We start from the raw sequence: 10,198 nt of genomic DNA, 5'->3' as shown, positions 1-10,198 counted from the left end.
TTGTCTAGAATTAATAGTTGATTCGCATGAGTATAAGAATTGGTGGAATCCTGAGTCCTAGTATCTCTTGATCCTGTGAAATTTTTTGTATATATATATTTTTTTAAATCTTTACAAGTCCGAGCAATGAACTCTTATTTACCGCACGAAAAATACTACAACAAAATGGCGCCGCCGACGCGGACTTGTATATAGATTTGTTTTTAGGTTTAATTTTTTATTTATTTATTATTATTTGTTCCTTTTTACGTTTATTTTTGTGTCTTTGATTTACAGGTTCGAAGTGGAATACTAAGGACTTGGGAACAAAAAGCTTAAAGCTAAAAGCTAAAAGAGAAGAAAAAAAAAAGACATAATTTTTTTTAGGATTTAATTTTTATTATTATTTTTTTTTTGTATATAGCTTTTATTTATTTTTTTAGAATTTGTAAATAGGCTTTATTTGTCATAATTTTTGGACTTTTTATTTCGACTTTATTCTGGACTTTGGACAATTTATTTTAATTTTAAACCCTACGGAAGGGTTATATAAAAAATTAAATTAAATATAAACTGTTTGCATGGAAGGACGACGATTACAATATCGTCTCGGCCCCTCGGGTTCGTACATGACATAGAAGTCGTGGCCCGAGTCGAATTCAACGGTTCATCCCCCGTCTGGTACGGGAGGTAAGTCCATCGAAACACTCGCGAATCTCCTGTAAGCGAGTTACTGTATTCCTTAAGGTGATTCATTGATTGAGGACGAATTTGGACTGTTTTTAAATTCCTAGTAAAGGGAAAGGACTGGCCATACAAGATAGGGGTTCGGATTTCATCACCGTTCTTTTCTTGCCCGCCTTAGGAAAACGAAACCAAACGCGAACCTAAACCTAAAATTTTGAATAGAACGAGACCTATAGGGTAACGAGCTTAGTAGGACATTCGTTCAAAAAATATTGGTTGCTCTTTAAGCACACTTCAAAGTTCATGATGGTTTCTGTGAGTTGAATGCGTGACTGCGCCGCCTTGTGATAGCGGTGAGTCCTTGGGTATCAAAGCTCCACTGAGCTTCCCTCGCCTCAATTCAACTTACTTTGACTCGGATTGATTCCAGAGGGGTTTGCTTAAATTGTAACTAATTCCCTTTCGAAGGATTAGAAGCTGGTCTAGAAACAATCTAAGTTGAGCCATCATGCTTGTTGTTTGCTAGATTTTATAGGTTTGATTTGGTCGAGTCAGCCTTGTTTGTGATTGTGTAGAATTCCATTACAATTAAGAATGTCGAACTGGTATGATAGAAGCCAATACAATGAGTATCGATCTGAATTTGAATATGGACATCATCATTTTTATGAACATGGTGGGAATAGTAGTTGGGAACGCCAACCTTTTCAAGGTTATGGTTCATACCATGGTGAGCCCAATTATTATCCACACGCGAATTGGTCTTACGAGCAAGAAAATCAGGAACACTGTAGTACTGGTTACTCGTTTTTGGAAACTAGTCCTGATTATGATATTTCTGAACCTGTTCCATCTCTATAAGAGACCCAACAACGGATTGAAAGGACGTATAAACGTTTAGTTGCAATGAATAGTTCAAAAGAAGAGTGTACACGATATTCTGAGATGATAAACGAGAGTGGTGAACGTATAAGTGTTATGCTCAGTGAAATTCAGGCACGTCTAGAGGCAGAAAATGAACAGTTAGCTAATGCTGCTCGAAATAATCTAAATTTCCAAAATAGGGTTTCTAATTCTACCCTTGATATCAATAGTGAATATTTGCCAAATTTAGAGGACGAGGCTAGAATAAAAGACACTACTTATTTAGATAAGGTGCAATCATCTTTGTACTATTATGATGATGAGGATAGTAGTAATGAAGAATCTGAAATATGTAGGCATAGTGATCAGGAATCTATTAATCCAATTGAGCTTTATAATGATTATATTATTTCTAATTCAAATCCAATAATTTTTATGATTATTCACCTATTCAAAAGGACGAGGATTTGATTAGGGATACCACCGTTTTAGACGATGTAGTTTTTCCTTTTGATTACAAAGCCGGTAGTGGTTTAGAGGAACGGGTTTATTCCGAAAATGTTGTTTTAGAGTCTAGCGACTTAGAAACAATAGTATTAGATGAAGAAGATATACCCGTAGAGATGAGTAAAGATGCACTACCTGATAATAAATTAGAAGAATCAATTGACCATTTTCAAGAATCTAATGATCCAGAAATTAGGGAGATTGTAACTAGTCTATCTAGAGACACTGAAAACTCTAAGTTTGGGGGTGATTATCACCTTCCTAGTGCCTTACCTTTAACTCTCAGAAAGTCCCTTCACTTAGGACTTGATATCTATGCCTCGACAATTTTACAAGATTACCTTCATACTCGTTTTCCCGAACCTAATGATGTCCAGGAAGAAGTTCAGTCGTTAGAAACCCATCCTCTGGTTGATGTGGTTTGCCCAGGCTATGATCCCCAGATTGACTTTGTTTTCCCACCAAATAGTTTTCTTCCAACTGTGGGAACGTTTATATTCCAAATGTGTCGAATTTTAAGTTGTGAGACTAAACCTAAATGCTTTAGGAAATTAGAATCGACACATTTGCTTAAGAATGACCACTACTCTCATTTTGGTCAATTATGTGAGTCAAACCTTATTGACTTAGAGGAACCTCAATTATTTAGGTTATTATTATGTGCTTCTAAGTTCTTATTTGAGTATTTACAGACTCTAGGACCTAATAATTCGGATCTCAATTTTGAGGAGTTGCAGCCTAAAGAAATATATTTAGACCCTTTTATAGAACCTGAACCTGAACCACAATTAGATATAGATATCTTAATCAGGAAACTAGGTAAGGGGTTGCTAGTCTTGTTCATTTTCTTGGTTTATTGCAGTTTCCTTTGGTCATCTCTATTTGGTTTTGAAGACCCACAGTTATTTCGACTGTTACTATATGATTCGAGGTGACTAATCTTTCCTAAGTCTGGCTGAAGACATTAAACTTAGCACTTCTTGGGAGGTAACCCAATCTCATGCAACACGGTAATATCTTTCCTTATCTCTTTTGCTTCAAATGATAACAGTTTCTCCTTGTTCATGCTTTTAATTTCATCTTTAGAACATTGAGGACAATGTTAGATTTAAGTTTGGGGGTATGGGAGAAACTTTTTAGTTGCAGTATGAATAAATAAACTCCAGAGCCTAGAAATTTATGCCTATTAAGGATGACACTAACCAATCTAAGTGGATGGAAGCATTTTGATTGTAGGAGTTGAGGAACCAATCTGATTAGATGGCAACATCTAGAAGAGTCTATTCATAAAAGCACAGAGCTCAGGTGTTAGAAATAACATGATAGTTTCACCATATCTCGTTGAGTCCTTTTCACTTCTATTTTTATTTTATTTTGTTTTTAAACTATGTTTCTCTAAGTGATTAGGTGGGGCTCACGATTCAAGTTGTTACCAATACTAGGGTGAATTAGAGTGATTGAGATACAAAAAAAAAAATGGTAGTTACCAAAAAGTTGAAAAAAAAAATTATTATGAAAAAAAATATATATATATATTTGAGACCAGACCATTTGACCAAAAGGAATAAATTCAATAAAGTCGACTACTGGTACCCTTGTATATGCCAGTTGTGTTGACCTAGAGTTAGGATTATCAATCACTGATTCCCTTGTATAGTTCCCTTGTATATGCCAGTTGTGTTGATATTAGTCAGACTAATATCTCAATCCATTAGGATAGGTTCATTTTGGCAGAGGCCTTCAGACAGATATGGGAAACGCCGTTTACTTAGTAAACATCAAAACCATCTATGTTTTTTTATATCCATCTCTTAATCTTTCCATGTGATTAGTTTGACTCCGAATATGATGTCCATAGTGCAACTATCTGAGTAGAGCCCTGTCACTTATATATGAATTTTAGTATGCTTGAGTGCAAACTCGTGTACATCAATTGGAATTTCGCATCAGGGTACTTCCTCTTGTAGCCAATAAGTATGCCAACCAAGAAGATTCTTTAGTGCCTTCCAAGGTTCGTTGTAGATAGCTAGGGTCTGGAGTATTAAGGTTTTGTGGGTATATCTCTTGTAAGCCCTCCCGAGACTATAACTCGGCCACTAGGGCCACCTAGGGGTTTAAAGGCTTGTTGCATACGCTAAATGCAATCGAAGATGCCTGCGACAGTGAGTTAGGATTTTATTTTCTATTTGATTTGCTCGAGGACTAGCAAATAATAAGTTTGGGGGTATTTGATAGGCACATTTTTGTGTCTTATATAATCTCAATTGTATCTATTATTAGTGCTCGATTTTATATTTATTACGGCTTTTTATGTCCCTGTAGGTATTTTTGGAGAAATAAGCTTTTGCGGCAAAATTGGCTAAAAAAGTGGGTTTTGTGCTCGTGGGAGAAAATTACTATACGGACTTTCACTTTGGATGAGGGGTAACCTAATTACTAAGGGGTGACCCATTTCCAGGCATCTGATAAAGGGAGATCGGGACTGGATAGGGGAAGGTCACATTTTTTCACGTTTTCAAAAATGCATTTTTGGCGGGAAAGCATGTTATAGAACTGGCAGATTTGGAGATCGGATTCTGACGTGATTCTAGGGATATTCAATCGTTAACTTTGGTTGGATTGGGTGTGATATGACTAAACAGGCCTGTTACAAGCAATTTAACCCAACCAATTGCGCTGGATAAGCCGGAAGAAGAGATCAAAGCTCAAACAGGACGCGTAAGTTCTGTTTAGCTTCAAATATTTTGTGAGAGATTTTTGGGAGACTTTCACGCTGGAAATACACACACTTGGTCATGTTAAAGTCCTAAGAATAGTTTGGTTGCTATTTCATAGCTAACAGCACGCGTAGAGAGTCACAGGAGAGATTTTCTCTCAACTGCATGCGGAGAAGAATAAAAAGAATGGTCGCTGTTAGTAGAGATTTTTGGGGGATTTGAGGACTATATAAGAGTGGGTTTACGTCATAGAAAGTTTATCAAGAGTTTGGGGAAGGTTTGGGACGCAGAGGAGCGAAGAAGAAGGATTAACAACAATTCTCACCTGCTGCTGCTGCTGCTGCTGCCATTAGAGGACCTTGAAGAACACGAAGAACAGACTGCACAGAGCAGTCTTATTTTCCGCAGCGTCAACAGCAGCAGCGGAGTGTCGTTGTCTTACTGCAGTTCCCTGGTATCGTTTCTTTCTGGACGTATTTTGTGGGTCACAGAACCACTGTTTTATAACTTTTGACTCTTTTGATCACACTTTTATCTTTGAATTAATATTTTGATTGTATGATTAATATGAATAGCTAAACCCTAATACTGGGATGATGGAAGAAACCGTTCTTTATGCATGAGTAATTTTTATTTAATTCTTTTATGACTATTTGCACTATTATGAATGGAATTATGATTTTTATTGATTATTTGTGATTTTGTCTGATGATGTATGCTTAATCCATGAGATTCTTGATGCATCATGCTTATGATTTACATCTAATACTTTACAAAATCTATTTTTCGCAAAGAAAATAGTCGATATTTGTTATCATTATAAGCTATAATTGTCTAGAACTAATAGTTGATTCTCATGAGTATAAGAATTGGTGGAATCCTGAGTCCTAGTATCTCTTGATCCTGTGAAAATTTTTGTATATATTTTTGTTTTTAAATCTTTACAAGTCCGAGCAACGAACTCTTATTTACCGCACGAAAAATACTACAACAGTATCAAGGGAGTTAATCAAGTCGACGAGATTATTGAATTACGTCAACAAATGAGCAATATGATGGCAATGATGCAACAAACTGTAGCGGTGTTGTAAAACCATCACACCCAGCTTATGAGAACGTAGAGCAAGTCAATGTTATTTTCTCAAATCAGCGGTTTGATACTTCCTCCAACTCTTACGATCAAGGATGGAGAGACTACCCCAACTTTGGTTATGGAAACGAGAAAGTTGCAAGTGCAAGTTCTGTTTATAACCGTCCGAATGAGTTCCAACAACAAGTGCAACAACTGCAACAAGCCCAAAATACAGAATTGGCAAAGATGTCTACTTTGGTGGAGACTCTAATTTCCGTTGTACAACAAAATCAACAACTAGCGGACTTAAATCAGCAGAAAACGGATAATGCAATTAAATAGTTACAAGCACAAGTTGGTCAACCTCAACAACAACAATTTTAGCTGCAACAACAACAAACTCAAAATCAGGGGTCCAATATGGAAGAATTGCTGAAATCTTTTATGCAAAGAATGGATAGTTCGATCAAGGACTTGCAAACACAATTTGGTTCAATGGCCGAGGATATTAATCACTTGAATGCACAAAATGGTGAGAAGCTCCCTTCTCAACCTCTTAATCCAAGAGAAGGTGTCAATGCTATTACGTTGAGAAGTGGTACACAACTTGTGCAACCTGAAATTACCGATATGGGTAACATGAAGATCCAAGAAGCACCGGGTTTGGAGGAAAAGAATGTTGATTTTCCTCAAAGTACCGAGGTAAATAAATCTAAGTGTAAAGCTAGGGATGTTTTTAAGAAGGTACAAGTGAATAATTCACTCATTGAAGTAATTAGGCAAACTCCTCGCTATGCAAAGTGTGTAAAGGAATTGTGCACTAACAAGCACGAGCTAACCGGTAATGTGGTAATCATTGTGGAGGAGAACGCTTCGCTGTATTTTCAAAAGAAACTCCCACCTAAATTGAAGGATCCCGGTAATTTCACTACTCCATGCACTATTGGTAAAACAAGGTTCACAAAAGCTATGCTAGATTTATGAGCTTTTATTAATTTTATGCCTACTTCAATTTATGATGCTTTAAATCTTAGTCCTCTCAAGAAAACCGGCATAGTTATTCAACTTGCCGATAAATCTAGTGTTTACCCTAAAGGGATTGTTGAGGATGTTTTGGTGCAGGTAAAAGGATTAATATTTCCAATGGATTTCTACGTTTTAGAAATAAGTGATGTGAATTAATCCTCATCTACACCTTTACTGTTGGGTAGACCATTTGTGAGTACCAGTAAAATGAAGATTGATGTCCACAATGGCACCTTGATTACGGAGTTCGACGAAGAAGTCATACACTTGAACATCTTCGAGGCGAGGAAACAACAAAGTAACATTGAATCATATTTCCATAATGTGTTGGAAGCCGGCTAAGGCGTAACAAACAAGGAGATAGTCGGGCTGACGACTTTAAACCAAGCGCTGCATGGGAGGCAACCCATTGGTTTTGTATCTCTTATCTTTTATTTTTTCTTGTTGTTTTATTTTATTTTATTTTATTTTTTGATTTCTTGTTGCATATCATATAAGGAATTTCCCACCTTAAATTTTACTTTGAATGACTAAATTTACATTGAGGATAATGTAAAGTTTAAGTGTGTGGGAGTGTTTCTCATATAGAGTTTTTAGCCTGGTTAGTTTTCACTTGTGTATTAAAAAAAAAAAATCTTAAATCTAGAAACGTGTGCCTTACACTAATGGAAACATCGTGGTTGTAGGAGTTGAGGGACCTATTAATAAAGTGTATTCATAAAAGGACAGAGCTCAGGTGTTAGAAATAACATGATAGTTGTCACCATATCACGGAGTCGTCACCATACCACCTTATGTTTTCATTTTTGCAAATTTTTATCTGTTTCTCTAAGTGATTTGGCGGAGCACCAACATCGAATTGTTATTACCGCTAGGATGAAGTAGAGTGATTGAGTTACTTCAAAAAAAACAAAAAAACTAGACCAATCAATACCAATCGGAAAAAAAATAAATAAAAATAGATTGACACTTGGATAGAAATATGTGTGTGTTCTCCTTGTCTCCGTCGCCTAAACAAGCGTGGAATGTAGGATCCATGAGAATTACCATGTAATCTGCTGACAAGAAGCATGCGCTTGGACTCGAAAGGTCTAATCATGCTGTCATTTCAAAAAAAAATGAAAAAGAAAAAAAAGTTATTATTATTGTTCAAAAAAATCGACCACTAGGAGATTGTATATGCCAGCTGAGTTGATCTAGAATTAACATTGTCGACCGTTGGTTCCCTTGTATATGCCAGCTGAGTTGATCTAGAATTAAGATTGTCGACCGTTGGTTCCCTTGTATATGCCAGCTGAATTGATATTAGAGTTCAGACCAGTATCTCAATCCATTAGGATTCGTAGGTTTCATCTTGGCAGTGACCTTCAGAGAGGTAAGGGAAACACCGTTCACCTTAATCAACATTCGCAAACCATCTATCTCTATATCCATCTTCTTATATATTCATGTGATTGTGGTTAGTTAGATTCCGAGTATTTTGGTTTTGTTCGACTTTCTGAGTAGAGCTCTGTCACTTATATATAAATTGGATTCGCATCAGGGTACTGCCTTCTGTAGTCATAGAGAGTATGCGAACTAAAAATATTGTTTAGTGTTTCTTAAATTTTTCACAGGTAGCTGGAGTTGGAAATATAGGTTGTGTGGGTATACCTCTTGTAAACCATCACGAGACAATTACTCGTCCATTACACCTAGGGGTTCAAAGGCTTGTTACACTCGTTAAGTGTAATTGTATCCTCAACGAAGAGGAGTTGTATGTTTTAGAATTAATTTAGTTTGATTTGCTCGAGGTCTAGCAAAGTCTAAGTGTGGGGGAATTTGATAGGTGTCTAAAACACCTTGATATTTATCTATTGTTTATACTTTCTTTGTAATTTTTCTTGTAAATTATGTATCTTATGATTAACTTTGAGTTTATTAGGTGCAATGGAGTCATATGAAGGACAAAAAAAAAGAATTATTGTCATAAAGGGAAAAAATGTCATTTCAGGTGCAAGTACTGTTCGGAGCATAGTGGAGGATAAGGGGTCTTTGGTGGATCACATCAACTCCTGAGGTGTCATTAGTCATTCTGGTCATTACCAAAACCCTACAAATTGGGACAAATGATTTCTCTCAATCATTTGCTATGAAATCCAGAGACTGTTGGCTGTTTTGGTCGAGAGAAAAAGGAGGTGTTGCTGCTGAAAGTTTGAAGAGAGAAGAAATTTGGGTTTTATCGATTTGAAATTGCAGAGAACATGAATTGTAGATATAAATGTATGTTCGGAAAGGGAAGATGGATAAGATGCATTTTCTGGTGAGACTGAGACATGTGTTGTGTTCGATTCAGTGGTCCATGAGCAAGAGATTGGGTTTGATTTTGATTTCAAGATAAATGAGGAATTGAAAGGGTTTTTGTGAGAAAGGAGATCTGAGAAAGTCGAGTCTGATACCGTGGATGAAGATTAATGAAGAAATTTGGGTTTTGGAAGAAATTGAAGTTAGGGTTTGTCAAGATGATGATACTGTGTAAATTTATGGGTTTGATGATTCATTCAAGATGAAATTAAAGAGGGGTCTTACTCGAATTGAGTTTTAACCCCAGGATCTCTTAGAGATTAAGATGGTTTTGCTGCTGGATTTGAATCGGGGTTAGAAACAAGAACAAATAGATGTTAGTGTTGTTTTGTGATAGATTTATTTACAGTTAGGAAGAATGATGATTGTCATGGGATATTATGAATGATCAATGGAGAAATATTGGGTTCAACTGTGACTGATTATTGAAGAGCGATAATGGAACTGTGAAGGGAATTTGAGTTGAATCTAGAGTGGGCAGAGAGATAATGAACATAGAAGAGGAGTTTCTGTTGCTAGTATTATTGTTGGTTTCAGATGAATGGATGGTTGTAGCTGCAGGTGGACTGGTTGGCCTAAGATGCAGTAACAAGTTGCATGGAAGTGATATTGTAACTGGTGAAGCAGTAATCTGGTGGTTGTAATGTTGTTTCCGAAATGGAGGAGATCTGTGGCGGTGAAGATTAAGGAGGCAGTCTTGACAGTAAAGAAGATGAGTTGCAGCTGTTGCTCAGATGAATTCGAGAGATAGGGGGTCTGAGAAAATGGAACTGGTAGACTGGGTTGTTGTGATGATTTTGGAGATTATTGGAGTTGAGTTTGAGAAGAACATGTGATGTTGTTGTGTGTGTATGGAGTTGAAATGGAAGAATACCAGAAGTTAAGAAATGGAACCGGTGTCATTAAGTTGATAGGGATGAGCTGAAGATGTTGCAGCTGTGTTGAGCTGAATTGTATAGCCACAGTGTGATGTTGGTGGTGTATGCATTTTTTTTTTCTTGGT

This window comes from Papaver somniferum, unplaced genomic scaffold (genome assembly GCF_003573695.1).
Source record: "Papaver somniferum cultivar HN1 unplaced genomic scaffold, ASM357369v1 unplaced-scaffold_123, whole genome shotgun sequence".
NCBI classification, from domain to species: domain Eukaryota; kingdom Viridiplantae; phylum Streptophyta; class Magnoliopsida; order Ranunculales; family Papaveraceae; genus Papaver; species Papaver somniferum.
The sequence above is the reverse complement of the archived record's forward strand: the minus strand, read 5'-3'. Positions refer to the sequence as shown.